This window comes from Emys orbicularis, chromosome 10, assembly GCF_028017835.1.
Source record: "Emys orbicularis isolate rEmyOrb1 chromosome 10, rEmyOrb1.hap1, whole genome shotgun sequence".
Taxonomy (NCBI): domain Eukaryota; kingdom Metazoa; phylum Chordata; order Testudines; family Emydidae; genus Emys; species Emys orbicularis.
Window position 1 is genome coordinate 19,233,440 of NC_088692.1, and position 15,100 is coordinate 19,248,539.

A 15,100-nucleotide genomic window follows, 5' to 3' on the forward strand; every position below is an offset into this window, starting at 1 on the left:
TTTGCTTGTTTTTTTTTACATCAATGTCTAACACTCCCTCACTAAGGTGAAATACCGCAGTGATGAGTACAGTATAGATCGCTACAAGGGTGAAGGTTCACATTTTAATGTCGTCAGCTACTGCGCACTAAATATACATTTTGCCATCAACATTTTGACAACAACTAATTTGCAGAACAAGAGCAATGGCCCAGCGTGAGTCCCCAGGTGCAGCTGAGTGACTATTTCAGAGAAGAAGGATGGCCCCGTAGTTAAGCCTGGGACTTAGGAGACCTGGGTTCAGTTACTCACTCTGCCCCAGACTTCCTGTGCAACAGTGGGCAAGTCACTGTGCCTCAGTTTCCCCCATCTGTAATAGGGGACTAACACGATGCTATTTCACTGTCTCACAGCGGTGGCAGTGGGGAGCTACTTAAGTACCAATGACAGCTAGAAAGAATATTGTAGAGCAAGGCTGTTTGTGGATAGCCTGCTACAGTAGCTGTAATTGGGAACAAGAAGTTGGTTTCCCCCAATTTTGTATTTAATTTCTCTAGGTTTAAGTACACTATCTAACAGAAGAAACTTAATTTAATGGATCTGGAAAACATAATCTTCATGGTCTTTTATGCTTGCTTTGTTCATACTACAGATACTAAAATTCCCTTTTTAGAGACTGAAGATACAACTTTGTTATTAAAATATATGTGCATCATGGCCTTAAATCTCTAATAAACTGGGGATTAGTCTAGGAGTAGGACAGATAGACAGTATATTTCATTCAATCTCTTTAAAATAATGATGCATGCAACTTCAGGTCATTACTTTTTAATGGTCTTAAGCCTATTTAATAGCACAGTAATATTCCAGAAAAGGAACAGAGAATTATTTCCACATTTAATTTTCATCACAAAAGTGAAAGTGGTTCTATGGCAGATAAGCAGCTAAAGCTGCTTGGTACCTTAACTGGGATATGACTGCATTAGCTCTGCTACATTACAGCAGAGCTAATGAAACAAAGCAAAACAATCCGTTTCAGACTCCTTAAAGCATTACAAAGTAATGTCTGGCTTGCTCCCAGGGATTTCCACACAGGTTCTAGTGTCAGAAGGCAGTGCACCTGATTGTGCTTAAAGTGTGAACAACTTCGGCCTATGTGAATGGGCTGATTCCTTACCCCATCTTCAACAGTCTACACAGATCCTGATTTAGGACCCTGTTGCCCCTGAGAAGGGGCAGCACATAGACACACGGCCCCAGGACCAGACCAGGGACAAACTGATGGGTCATAATCCGGTTTCTGGTTCTCCTCTTGCTCAGAGAAAGGGGTGAGCAAAGGAGGGGAAGAACATTATCTGGACCATCCCTCTATTTATAAATATTTCCCTTGGCACACTGGCTCAGCTGTGCTGGCTGGTGCATTGGCTCTGCCTGCTTCTTGACCCTCCTTCCCCACCAGCAAAGAAGGGGAAGTAGCAGCCCCACAGATTCTATTTTTCTCCTCACGCTGTGACCCACGATATGAATAGCCAGCACAAAGAAGTAAGGGGGCACCTGATATCCCCTTAGTTTCCTATGTGGGTCCATAGCCAAGGTCACAACCTGGTCCTGCATGTCCAAACCCTTCTTGGGGTTCAGCTTTATTGGTTACCCAAAATAAACACAGGGAAAACCTCAACCTAAATTTCTTTCCCTGAGCTAGGCTGTTGATAGTGGTCTAATCCTCCTTTGGCTTAGCTCCCTAATTCCTTCTGCCTCAGAGAGGTGCCCCTCACTTCCACCCGTCTATCCTAGTTGGAATTAAGGGGACTCACCTGCAAGAATGGCTCACCTGTAATTGCTCTGAAACTTAACAACACTTGAGATTTTAGTGACAATGCAAGAGCCCTGCATTCCCACATAAGGCTTTAGGGTACATCTGCACTGCAGTAAAAGACTAGGAATTATTTGGGGGAAGTTCTATGGCTTATGTTAGACAGGAGGCCAGACTAGATCACAAAGGTCCCTCCTGGCCTTGGAATCGGTGAATGTACAAGTCACACACTCTCCCGGGTCTATCTTCTTTCCCTTCTAAATGCAGATCTAAACTTCCCAGCATGGTCCCATCTCTCACAATCAGACTGATTTTCACCGCCCTGGCCCAGCCACATTTTTTAAATAACCGCATGGGTCTCCCTCAGATTTTTCCTGCGCATGCCCTATTCTCTGCTCATTGTATGTGATGTCCGAGATGGACAAATAGATTTTGAGTTGAGTCTCATTCATTTTTGGTTACTATGTACAAGTTCCAGTGCCTCCAGCATAATTCAGATGGGCACAAGTGGTGAAATACAAATCTGGATCCAGATGTCAGATGCACTAAAATACTTGAGGCTGTTCGGGTTTTGGTTTTGTTTCAACTCACTGTAAAAAGAGGTTCCAGTTATAAAATGTGGCTATGGATCCAAGTTTGGATTTCAAACACACTAGCAGTTTAGTACTGTTCACAAACAGGAATCTGTTTCTATCTAGGAATTTACGTGGCCTCTAGCTGACTTAGGTCCACGTAAGATATATGTAGTGGCTGTGGAGAAACAATTCACCAAGAAGTGGGGGAAAACCTTTGCCTTTTTTATCCTATTCTTGTCCATGCAGCCAAAGTGTTGGAAAGGGGCTCAGTCCTGCAGTATGCTATGCATTCTGGCCCCAATCCAACAAAGCACTTAAACACGTGCTTAGTTTTAAGTACTTCCATTTAAGCACATTTATAAGTGTTTTGCTGGATCAAGACCGGAGTGTTCAGTAACTTGCAGAAAGAAGCACTAAGCTGTGCTGAAAGTGGTCTGAAAAGGGGGGGGGCACTATCATTTTCTCCAGAAATGAAACCAAGATCCCGTCTGCCTGTCCCTCTGCTCCCCCCCACCAGTTCTGTCCTCACATCTTTTGTTCTGCCCCCTCCTGCCTCACCTCCAGGGCCAGCCCACAACATTTTGGCACCTGAGGCGGGGAGCTCAAATGACACCCCCATACCTCCTCGCTTGGGCCAAAACTTTGAACGGTTTCAATTCTGCCTACTTCCTGTTCTACTCCTCTCATGGTACTGCTCTGCTACCTACCCCAATAAAGGAGAACTAACAACTTAAAATGCCTTGTTCAAACATTTTAAGTAACACAACTTTCAAACGCCTGAACAGCAAATGTAACTTTTCTTGTCAGCATAGTAAACACTGGCATTTTTATCTGTCTGAATAATCTAAGTGGTGCTTTCCGTGCCTTCTTGGTTGCAAAGATTTGAACTGCTTCCTGAAGGTCCACTGTCTGGACCAGCTCATGCTCTATTGAGATGGTTGCAAGGCCGACCAGCCTCTCCTGTGCCATTGTGGAGCGTAGATGTGTTTTTATTAACTTCAGCTTGGAGAAGCTGTGTTCTCCACTGGCAACTGTTACAGGAAGTGTTAGAAGTATGCGCAGAGCAACAAAAGCATTTGGAAAGAGTGTGGTCATCTTATTTGTGCACATATATTCCAGAACAGCCTTTGGAGTTGATCCTGCTGAAATGTATCTTGAAAGGGCTTTCAGTTCATCACCTAAATCACTCGCATCAATATCGCGCATGTCATCATGTGTCAACACTGTCTCTAGTGCCCTGCATTGCTGGTGTAGGTCTTCAGGTATAGTGAGGAGTTTTGAAATATCATACAACATCCCAAATATACTGCTGTGTTCCTTGAGCTGCATGAAACGTTCTTCAACTGACTGTATTGCACAATCTAGCACCTGGTTAAAGAATTCAACTTTGAATTATTGTTTGGGGTCTCTTATGGGATTATCCCGTGCCTCGTAATCAAAATGTCTTCTTCTTTGATGACTCTTGTATTCTTGAATGGGTGGGAAAATAGCTTCAGTGTGAAGTTCCTCTGCCAACTTCTGTGCGCTCTTCAGAACGTTTTGAAACCCCTCATCTGACCGGTAAGACTGTAGGTATGATTTTGCTTTGTCCAATTATTCCATTGCTCCAGATATATCAAGATCAACACCTTGGAGTCTCTTGCTTACAACATTTATTTCAAACAGTATGTCATGCCACAACACTAAGCCACACAGAAATTTAAAGTTATGTATGTTTCTGGTGATTCCAATTCCCTCTGCCACTGTTCTCCCATGAACAGTGCCTATCATAGCATTATCCTCCATAATGGCAACTATGGCATCATCTATCTTCCCAATTTGGTGTTTGATAGGCTTTATCGCCTCCACTCGACTTTCCCGTCATGTGGTACTCAGTGGTTTCAGTGTCAGGGAGGATGTTCCCAGACGTTGATTCAAAATTTGCCATCCATGAGTTTATGCAGAGAAAAATAGATAGATGCTTTGAATTACATTAATAAAATTCAGCAGCCTCACTAGAAGCTGATGCTGCATCACTGACCAACAAGTTCAATGAATGAGAACTGCATGGGACAAAAAAAGCTCGAGGGTTTAACTCTCGGATCCGTCTCTGCACTCCTCTGTTCTTTCCTCTCATGTTGGCACCATTATCGTAGCCCTGACCTCTCATGTCAGCTATCGCAATTCCCGTATCTTCCAGTTTTTTAAGAAGCACATTTGTCATACCAGCTCCTGTAGTATCATCAATGTCAATAAATTCTAGAAAATGCTCTGACAGTCACCATTGTAGGGACATTTTCACAGGTTCTGTTGTTGTTACAAAACACACCATTAAAGTCATTTGTTCCGTATGGCTGATGTCAGGTGTGCAGTCCAGAATAACAGAGTAATATCTAGCTGACTTCAGATCTGCCACAATCTTCTGTTTGACTTTTGTTGCCAGTAACTCTATGATCTCATTTGAATTGTTTTTCCAAGGTAGTGGTGTGTGTACATTTCTTGGGTGGTGACTCTTCTTAGATGCTCCTGGAGTACAGCATCAAACTCAGCCATCAGCTCCACAATTTTAAGGAAGTTTCCATTGTTTGGCACATACAGCTGATCTGAAGTGCCACGCAGTGCTAGGTTTTGGGTAGCAATTTTGCCAGTAAAGAGACTCTGATGCAATCTTCTCTTGATGCTGATCATCTATGGTGGCCTTTAACCTAAGTCTCATCTCAAGCTCTTTCCACCTATGGAATGCTCTCTGGTGATTTGCTGCCTTCTCATGGCATGCCAGATTTCTAGCCAGATTTTTCCAGTCCTTTGTTCCTGTAGAACCCAATGTGGCTGGAACATTAGACTGGAAGAGTTTGCAACAAAAACAGTATGCAGCATTCTGGGTTTTTGTGTACATAAGCCATGGCCTCTCCACTTTGTCACCATTGGGGATTTCACGCCAGGAATGTGTTGGATGGAAACTTCTATTTTCATTGTCTTTGGGGAACATGAAGTTTTTCACTTGCTGTGGCCCATGCAGTACAAGGAAGTCCCTCAGGCTACTGCTCAAGTGGGTCCACAGTCCTGGATCATCTAGACTTAAGGAACTAAACTCAGCAGCAGCTGTTTCTTGCGCCTCCACCACACTCTTCTCTGCTCTACACTTTTCTTCAGGAATGTGCATGGTTACATCCATTTGAGATGGAGATATGGATGCTGCAGTAGCTGCCTGGTCACCTGCACTCTGACTAACTGGAAGATCAGGCATCTCCTCACCACTCACATCCTCACTGGGGCCGGAAGGCTCACCGTGAACATTTGTGTCTATGTATCTCAGCAGAGCTCCTTCCTGCTTAGATAGAAAAGCTTCCTTTGCTTTCCTTCTTTTTCTGAATGCTGCCCCAGGGGGGCGTTTTCTTCTTTCACTCATGACTGCTGTTCTGTGCCTGCTATAGTGACTCTCAACATTCAATTGAAGGGGACAAATAAGCAGGCTGGTAGCAGGGCCTGAGTGAGGGAAGATATCAGCGTCTTAAGGGCCTAACTGGCTCCTACTACTTCAGTTGACTGCCTGTTCGCCTCAGGTGGGTTCAGGGAAGCAGCAGGAAACAGGAAGTTCACTGAGAAGCTGGTGTTAATCAGTTCAGGCTCCTGGGGGTGCTAGAGAGGTATATAAGAGGCTCCTCCCCTCTCCCCCTGCAGCTCCTGCTGCTTTCTCTTATTCTCGCTCACCTTTTTCTCCTGCCTGCCTGTTATGTCTCTTGTGCCCTCCTTCCTCCAGCACAGCACTCCCCCATCTCTGTGCAGGTAGAGCAGAGAGAATACATATGCACCAGCAGCAGACAATTTTCAACACTCTGGGTCCTAGTGGCGCCCCCCCACAGTCTGGCACCTGAGGCGGCCGCCTCAGTTCGCCTCATGGTAAGGCCAGCCCTGCTCACCTCTGCTCCTGGGGTTCTTCGCCCTTCCCAGGGCTGAGGGTGGCAGCAGCCGAGTCCCCTCTCCTCCTTCCCAGGCTGGGAGTTGCGAGGAGGAACCATCCACTTGCTTACAGGAGGGGAGGTGCTCTGAGCTGCTGGGCTCCCCTCTTTCTGCTCTGGCCTCCCCACCTCTGAGAACAGCATCAGCATCGTCTCCAGAGGAGACGGCAAAGAGCTCTGCTTACATCTTGTAGCAGCTCTGATTGGCTGCTTATACCCCTGGAGATGGGGAAATAGGAAAAGCAGCCAAAGGGGGATCCCCAAGGCAGGGCTGAAATGTGAATCTCTTAGCAACTGGGCTCAAGATGTAGAATTTTATTTGCCCGAGAGCACTTTAACCACTGGCACTAATCCAGAGCTAGTTTAGTTGACATTTTACAGACAGGAAAAGCTTGGTATTAACACAGGAAGATTTTGCATTTGACCTCTGTGGGCCTGGTTCTCCTCTCATTTACTTTCAATTACTGGGGTAATTCTTCTGGGTTCAATGGAGCTACTCCTGATTTACACTAGTAGAGAGGAGGAATCAGGTCTTTTAGCTTTTCTGCTAAAACATTACACACACATATTTGTCCTTTTCATAAAAAAAAAAAATCCCACTGCAACATAATCATGGCATTCTATGGACACACTCTTGCAGCTAATTTAACTTGGAAAAAAATCAGATTTAAGCAAAGATCACGTACCTCAGCAAACAGGGAGTATTTCTTTGGCTGAGGTTTAGAATCTTTTTCCTCTTACTATTATAACATGGTCGAAGTTCAAGCCATTTTTTTCTGGCAGACGTTCCCATAGCCAGTGCTTCACCAATAATTGGTTTCTCCAGGACAGTCACGGTTTCTGCAAGATCCCGCTTTCAATGGTGTAATTACGGGATAGAATAGCCGAGTGTTTGGAGATCTTTTACCCCAGCACTTCAGTTTCATGCACAGAAAAATACTGGGGGGATAGCGAAGGAGTATATATCAGGCACTTAAATGGAGCACAGCAGCATCATGTCTCTCCTGTGCTTCTGTTCTAGAGCATGCACATTCCCCTAGAGAAATCTCCTGTTACCTGTGCAGTACAAAATAACCTGCTTATATTTTGAAGTAGTTACTTTAACCTGGCAAACCTCGGTCTAGTATTTAGCAGGAAAGTTATACATTTTCCTTAAAGCTTGTATAAGTCAATGGCACAAGAACCTCTATTTCTCAGTGCTGTAGCCTGAGCCATAGGAGAATACAACACATGGAGATGCCGAACGTGGAGATTTTGGCTCCTTAGGTCCCACCAGCCACATGTTGCAGAAGAGAACAAAGTAGTAAAGGGAAGGAGGGGGAGTACATGCTGGAGGAGAGGGAGTCAAGGGATACAAAGCACCCTAAGCCCCTTGAAGGAGGGAAACAGGACACACACAGTTGGGCCTCTGTGGATTGTGGTGAAGAGGGAAGTTCATGCTGAAAGCGCTAAGCTGTTCTGTACATAATGCTTTCAATTGGATTCTTAGCTTGCAAATTGTGCTGTCTATCCCCCCCTCCCCATTTAATAGTTCGCTCCCATTCCCTTTCTTCACTCTTCTGCTGATGCAGGTTTGCTTATTGTCTTCTATCTGGTTCTCTTCAGAAAATGGAAACATATCATAAAGCATTGGACAGTTCAAGGCACCTCCTTTGGACTGCCATTGAGTGGGACAAAAGACTCTAGAGGACATCTGAGAAGGACCATGCGTACTAACTGGATATGATGTTACAGGATGAAAAAGGAGAAGAATTGGAGAAGCACAATGGAGGGCTGATACATGGGGGAAGCCTGGTTATGCTGTTCCTCTCTCTACATAATCTTAATTTTACTCATTCTCCTTTCACATCAGTCCTTCAGCTAGCATTCCAAAATGGCAGCTACTCTACATATTCTATAAGATGACTTCCATGGCACCTATCAATCATGGAGTTGTGTGTGTGTGTGCGCGCGCGCGTGTGCGTGCGTGTATAAAATAGGGCTAAATTGTGAGCAGGTGTACATAGACTTCAGTGGAGTTCTGATTTACACCAGCTGAGGAGATAACCCTCAAATCTCTCTCTCTCTCTCTCTCTCTCACACACACACACGACAGTCTAACCTTTTCCAATTTTGAGTAGGTAATGAAATAACAATGTCAGAGTATTTCCCTATACTCCCTACTTGTAATTAGCTATATTTAAACAACACTACAAATAATGCAGTAATGTTATATGTTGACTGGGGAGGGGATTTTCAAAAGTGCTAAGGTGTTTGGAGCACAAGTTCCATTGACTGACAATGGGATTTGTGCGGCTACATTACAATGGTGTTTTTGAAAGTCTTCCTTAAGCCATTATAAAGCTTTCCACGGTGATCACTGTGTATACATACACTCCTTAAAGCTGACCAATATCTCTGTTACTTCCTTGCTGTACCTGTTACTCTTTAAGTAATACAGACATTTGCTCTTTACAATGGAATAAAATTCATTTCACTCCCTCATTAATTCATGAGGTTGGAATGGTCTGCGCGATTAGCAGTAAAGAGCTACGACAATTTATACATGGTGAGTAATGCGATGTCAGACTCTGATATTTATATTCAGGTGAATGTCACAGAATGAGTTACACATGCTAAAGATGAACATAAATATTTAGTATTCTAAGCTAAGTCTACTGGCATGATTAATTTGGTCTTAATTTTGTATCTCACCATAGTCTTGACTACCAGCTATTCATTTAAAGGAGTATTTCCTCCTTAATTTAAACACCTGAACAAATATTTGTATGAATGTTATTTTGCATTATTCACCCCGGGGGGAAATAACCTAAATCCTGAATAATCAAAGGATGGGAGCAATTTGGAAAGCAACAATAATTGTTGCTTTAAATTTACTAATTTATTTGTAAATCTTATTCTCTGTGGCATGTATCATGGGCTCTCAACATGGGAGTCAAAAATAGGTGAGTCACCCTGCCCTTCCAATACTGCTAAATCGGAGGGGTATTGTGGTTAGCTCATGGCAGAGGAGACACAAGGGGAGGGGGTCAAGTAGGGTCACGTCTCCCTCCTCCGATTTGTTGCTCTGTTTGGACTGAGCATGCTCACACAGAAGGAAGCTGCCCTCATTCTGTCCCTCCCCGCACTCTACTATCGGCAGACATGCTTCGTCTCTGGCTCATGGGTAGATGGAAAAGGAGATCCTGGAATGGAAAATGTTGAGAACTATTAGTTTATTTTACATGGCCCCTTCCACTAGTGTGAATGGGGAGGGGAGGGTGGACAGCACAGGGTTTATACAAGTGGATTGGAGAGAGAGGGTTTGCACAAGTGGTAGAGGAGAGAAGGCTCCTCCCCCTTTAGTTAACAGTCTCCTCTGCCGAAAATCTGTTTTGGAGTTGGGGCAGGGAGGGGAAGAGGAGAAGCTAGTTTTCAAATCATGTTCTCCTCTAAGTCCAGTGGATAGCCTCAAAGGAGTTAAGGATTCTGTGTTTGTACCTCTCTTGAAGGTGGGAATAGGAGTTTGTGCAGGAGTGTGGGGAAAGCCAATGGCAATTCAACTCCTAATTCAGCATGGGGCTGATACGGTGGACTTTGAAAGCATTGATGAATCTGTCTTTCTTCCGATTAAGCCAGTTCCCTGAAAGGCTGGTACATATTTATTCTAAAGCAAATTGAACAGTATAGGAAGAGATCTTAAAGTATAACTTAAAAAGCTGTTGTTAGACAGCTGCAAACCAGCCAGGCTTTAAAAACGCCAGGATCTTGTTAATGGATGTGACTGGAGTTTACCACTCTGAGAAAGCAATATCCCACCAAGAGCTGTCATTATAGGGAGGACTTCCAAATTCATGTGATAAGGGTTTTCTGGAAATGGTCCTTTAAGCAAATAGCTGGTAGGCAAGACTGAGTGAGATGCAAAGTTAAGACCAAATTAATCATGGCAGTAGATTTATCTTGGAAAACTAAATATTTACGTGCATATATATTTACTTTCCTCTGATGTCTGAATGGTTGAGCTTTATTGGTAAAGCTCATAGAAAGCAAAATTTAAAAGTCTCCTGGGAGGTTATTTGCAGAAAATACATTTAAAATGTGCACTCACAACGTTTGCTCTGGAAGTCCAATCCTACCGCTGGCTGTGTGTGCACAACTACGATAGGAGCCATGTAGACAAGACAAGCACATGTGCAACAGAAAACACGATGATCAGGCCCTGGAGGTGCTCATGCCCTCACCCAGGTCACAAACTGAAACTATTCCATATAACTGATCTAACCAGTTACAACAAATGAACACAGCTCAAACTTTGGAACACTCAGGTCAGCACCTTGCACTGGTGAATTTGGAAAGATACACTGAAACAACAAAGTCAAGGAAAACACAATCCACTTGTGTATAATGGGTGAGCAGAAGGGGCTAAATCAATTGAATGAATTATATTTCATTGAGAACTACTCTTCTCTAACATTTTCCAACCTGAATCTCATTTAGTTACTTTCTGCCCCTGTTTCTCTGTCCCTCTCCCTAGCTCCCTAAACAATTTACAATCTCTTTGCAATTTAGAATCATAGGGGTGAAATTCACCACTGGCAGAGGGCCAGCAGAGCCATGCATAAACCCCTCTGATCTTTAACTAGTTTCCTTTGAATTCACACTGACGACATTTTGTCCCTTACATTCTTCATTTTTCAGAGAGAGCTGCACATTATGTTTTTTTAGCATTCCTCAGCCTTCTTCCACATGGCTGGATTTTAATACTTCACCTGATTGCACCTCACTCACTAGATTTCTTATTTTCCTAAAATTTGCTTCCCTGAAATCTAATACCTTTGTACTGCTACATTCTACAAGACCATTTCTTACTCTTCACATGGTCACCAGCTCCAGGCTTCCTTATAACTTTCATGTTCTCATTCGATTCCCTGCTGTAGATCCAGGGTGATTCTGGTTGGAGCTCCTGCTTTGGATCATGTAACTCAGTTACCTCTTTAATGCATATTTAGCAATCTTTTGACATTCAAGGGAAATTGGAGTAGTTGCATGTTTCTTTAATTAAAACTGTGTCTTGCTGCTTTGATAAATTGTCAGGATTCTCTATCTTGCTCTCTTCTTGTCCCACTAGGCTGTAGCAGACACCCACTGTCCTTATCTTTTGTTTTTCCACTGTCTGCTTCTTTCCTTGCCTATAGAATTTCATCGTCAAGTTCTTTCTTGTCAAATTACAGATCACTGGTGTTGGAAATATTTTAAGTAGACAGTGCTATTCCTCCACCTATTCTTCCCTTTCCATAAACTCACACTATTGCAATCCAAAGAAGTTTTTCCCCTACGTCGCATCCATGGCGATACAGTACAAAAACAAAGTAGAAATGGACGTGCTGTACAGAAAAAGCAGCATGATGCAAGGAGTATATACACCCCTGACCCACATTAAGGTTGGTTGTCATGGGAGACTGAGATTTTCTGTGAAATCTTGAACCCTATTAAAAGGGAGACACACATGGGAATTTCATAACTGTGAAATTACTGTCATTAGTGTATTATTTACCTTGAAAGAGACTGAAAGCTGAGATGTTTTGGTCACACTAACATGGGGGGTATCCTTAACAAGAGAGCATCCAAGAACACAGGAGGTAGATTATTAACAAAACAAAAACATACAAACACCTTACCGATTTTAGCACGTTCAAAAAAAGCTCCCTACAGAGGGGAAAAAGCCCTTCCTAAAAAATTCTTGCCTGCAAACAAAGATACAAGAATATCACCCATATTGGCAATGGCAAATTAGTAGACATACATTAGCACACAGCTTCGGGAGTCTGTCTACCTACCATTATTTACAAGGGATACAGATAAGAATATAAGGAAATAACAGTTTATTCTATTCAAGCCTTCATTGCAACTGATGATGGAAAGAGAATAGCTCCTAAAGCGATCTGTTAACGTACATGAGTAAATATAATAGAAAGTTCAATCGGAGCAAAACTGGAATACATATTCATATTCACGTTCCTCCCTCTAAGGTCTAAAGAAACAGGAAGTTAGAGACAAAGGCAGCAAGACTATTATCTCAGTTTGATTAAGTATCATGAATGCAGGTTAATTTGTTTTATATACTAGAACCACATTATGAGATTTTTCTCAGGAAATCCAGAATCAAAGAAATTGAGGCTCAATCCAACACATTTTGAAAGCAAGGCAGGGTCTTTCCATTGACTTCACTGGGCATCAAGGGAGGCCTTAAGTAGGGGAAAAGCAGCACTTATCTGAAAACCATAAGTGGGGAAATTAGCCCTTTATGACAATATACTGGCCTGTTCATCTTGTGCAGAGCCGTTTGTGAGCTATTTTTCTATAAGAGGTGGACAAACTGGTTTAGACAAAATAATGACCCAACTTGATCGGGAACCAAACATATATGAGGTACAGAAATACTTGGATAATATGTTTTCCTCTTATTCTTCATTTTCATGGACCTCAGCCTTTCTGCCATTTCAGGCAGGGACTTGTAGGAGAAATTCTGTACTGTAAAAGGGTTCCTCTTATGGAATTTCCAGCACAATTGAAGACAAAGTCCCAGAAATCTCTCAAGAAAACTTGTTCTAATGGAGGTTGCCAGCTCAGTTTTGCAAAGGAAGACAGTGTGGCTGCATAGCCAAACTGTCTGAGGTTCATCCATCACTAGTTTCTACTTCTAGGGTTTTCCCAAACACAGCCTGTGTTTACTCTGTACCTACGCCTACTCCTACAGGCGCTCAACGCATTTACTCTCTACTGCCATCCATGTCAAAGGGAACTGTGGTGCTAAGCACCTTGCAGAATCAGGACTACAAGGATTTCTTTTTTGGTATCTGATTGTATGCACGCATCTTGGGCAAAAACTCCCCTATATGTTAATTTAAGCATTTTGTCCTTGTCCTAAAAGACATGCACAACCTAGCTCTCTTTTGCCTCCCTGGTGCAGATCTTCCACCCTGCACCACCCCTCAGTTCATGGCCCCTCTTCGTCTTCCTCTCCCACTCATCTTCATATCTCCGTCTATGGAACCCACTCCCTAGCCCGGTCTGCCATCTTCTTCACTCTCTTTTCAAACAGCTCCTCAAAATTCCCTTCTTCCACCAAGCCTATTAACCCCCCGCTGCCCATCTCCCATCCCCTCTAAAAAAAAAAAAGTGTGTGTATTTTTAAAAAGCCCTCAACAAACCCATAAGGGAGTACAAGACACTTACAGCTCTTCCCCCTCTAGCTGCTGTTTCTAGAGATCATATAAAGTCAAAGCAGCAAAGACTTTTTCCTTTTTGTTTAGAAGATACCCAGCATCCTTTAGAAGTTATATAAAAGATACATTACTTATCAATATTATTAGCACTGCGAGCTTTTACTGAGTAAGAAGTGTGGGACTAGGCCATTTGTGCAGAGGTTTATTATTCCTATTGTATGCCTTATTTTTCCAGGTCAATCTTGCACAATTTTCTTCTCCATTGCTTTTGCAGAAATACCACACTCGCATAGAGATTAAAATTACAGCAGAGCAGCAGGGAAGAGCAGGGTGGAAAGGAAGGGGTCAGATCAGTGCAGTGGAGGTCACTGGGGGGGGGGACTTCAGCTCTGTCCCCACCCCCCACCCCCCCAAAAAAATTCACACCCATGCCTCCCATCTGTCCTCCCCACCTCCTATATCCCCTCCCCAGCTCCTTAATCTGTGAGTTCCATGCCAATGCCCACTTCTCCATGGGGAGCAGGGTGAAAGAGGTAGAACTGGGCGGTGCTGGACAGGCAGGAAAACAGGAAAAGATGCGAGGCAGTGAAGGACCAATATTCAGTCAGTGCATTCTGTGGTTAAGTAACAACTGCCAGAAGCAGTGGAGGTGAAGAGCTGGACTGTTGGACATGGAGATGCTGAGAAGTTGTGTTTAAAACCAAGCAAATTAAATGCCCCAGAACTTCATTAATGCACAGCTAAGGTATCTAAGGGCTGGTCCACACTACCCGCCTGATTCGGCGGGTAGAGATCGATCTTCTGGGATCGATTTATCGCGTCTCATCTGGACGCGATAGATCGATCCCAGAAGCGCTCCCCCGTCGACTGCGGAACTCCTGCTCGCCGAGAGGAGGAAGCGCTGTCGACGGGGGAGCCTGCCTGCGCCGCGTGGACCCGAAGTAAGTAAATTTAGTTCAACCTAGGAAACGTCGACTTCAGCTACGCTATTCTCGTAGCTGAAGTTGCGTTTCCTAGATCGATTCCCTGCCCCAGTGTGGACCTGCCCTCAGTGTTGTCTTGTGACCTTCCAGAACTCTGTGTTCTGCTACACTCAAAGACCGAGAGCCAGGAAATACAACTTTGATGAACATGCCATTCCTGCACCACAATCTTAACTCAGGCATCTGGAGCTGGCAATAGCCACTGGGAATGGTTCAGTAAAGATGGTGCCATAAGGAGTGGATGTGAGGAAGGACTGGCAGTGCACAGGGACTAGTCATGAGGATTGTCAGCAGTCTGGAGGCATACATGACAGTGCTCTCTGGGGCTAATTGAGGTGCAAATGCCTCTGAGGGACTCATCAGGGCAAGAGGGAATGGGTGAAGTAGACTCAGTTTGAGTGTAGGCCATGTGTAGATAGCTCTTGTTTGCTATGCTTGATCTAAACCAACATTTTACCTTGGAAAGAGAAGTTGTTAGTCTGTGTTCCACAATGCTTGCGTGTTCTGTTCCCAAAGCATTTTGTAGCATCTGTATAGGCAGAGTGCTAGTAGGCTCTGTAGGCACATTCAGGGCCGGCTCCAGGCACCAGCGAAGCAGGCGGCTTGG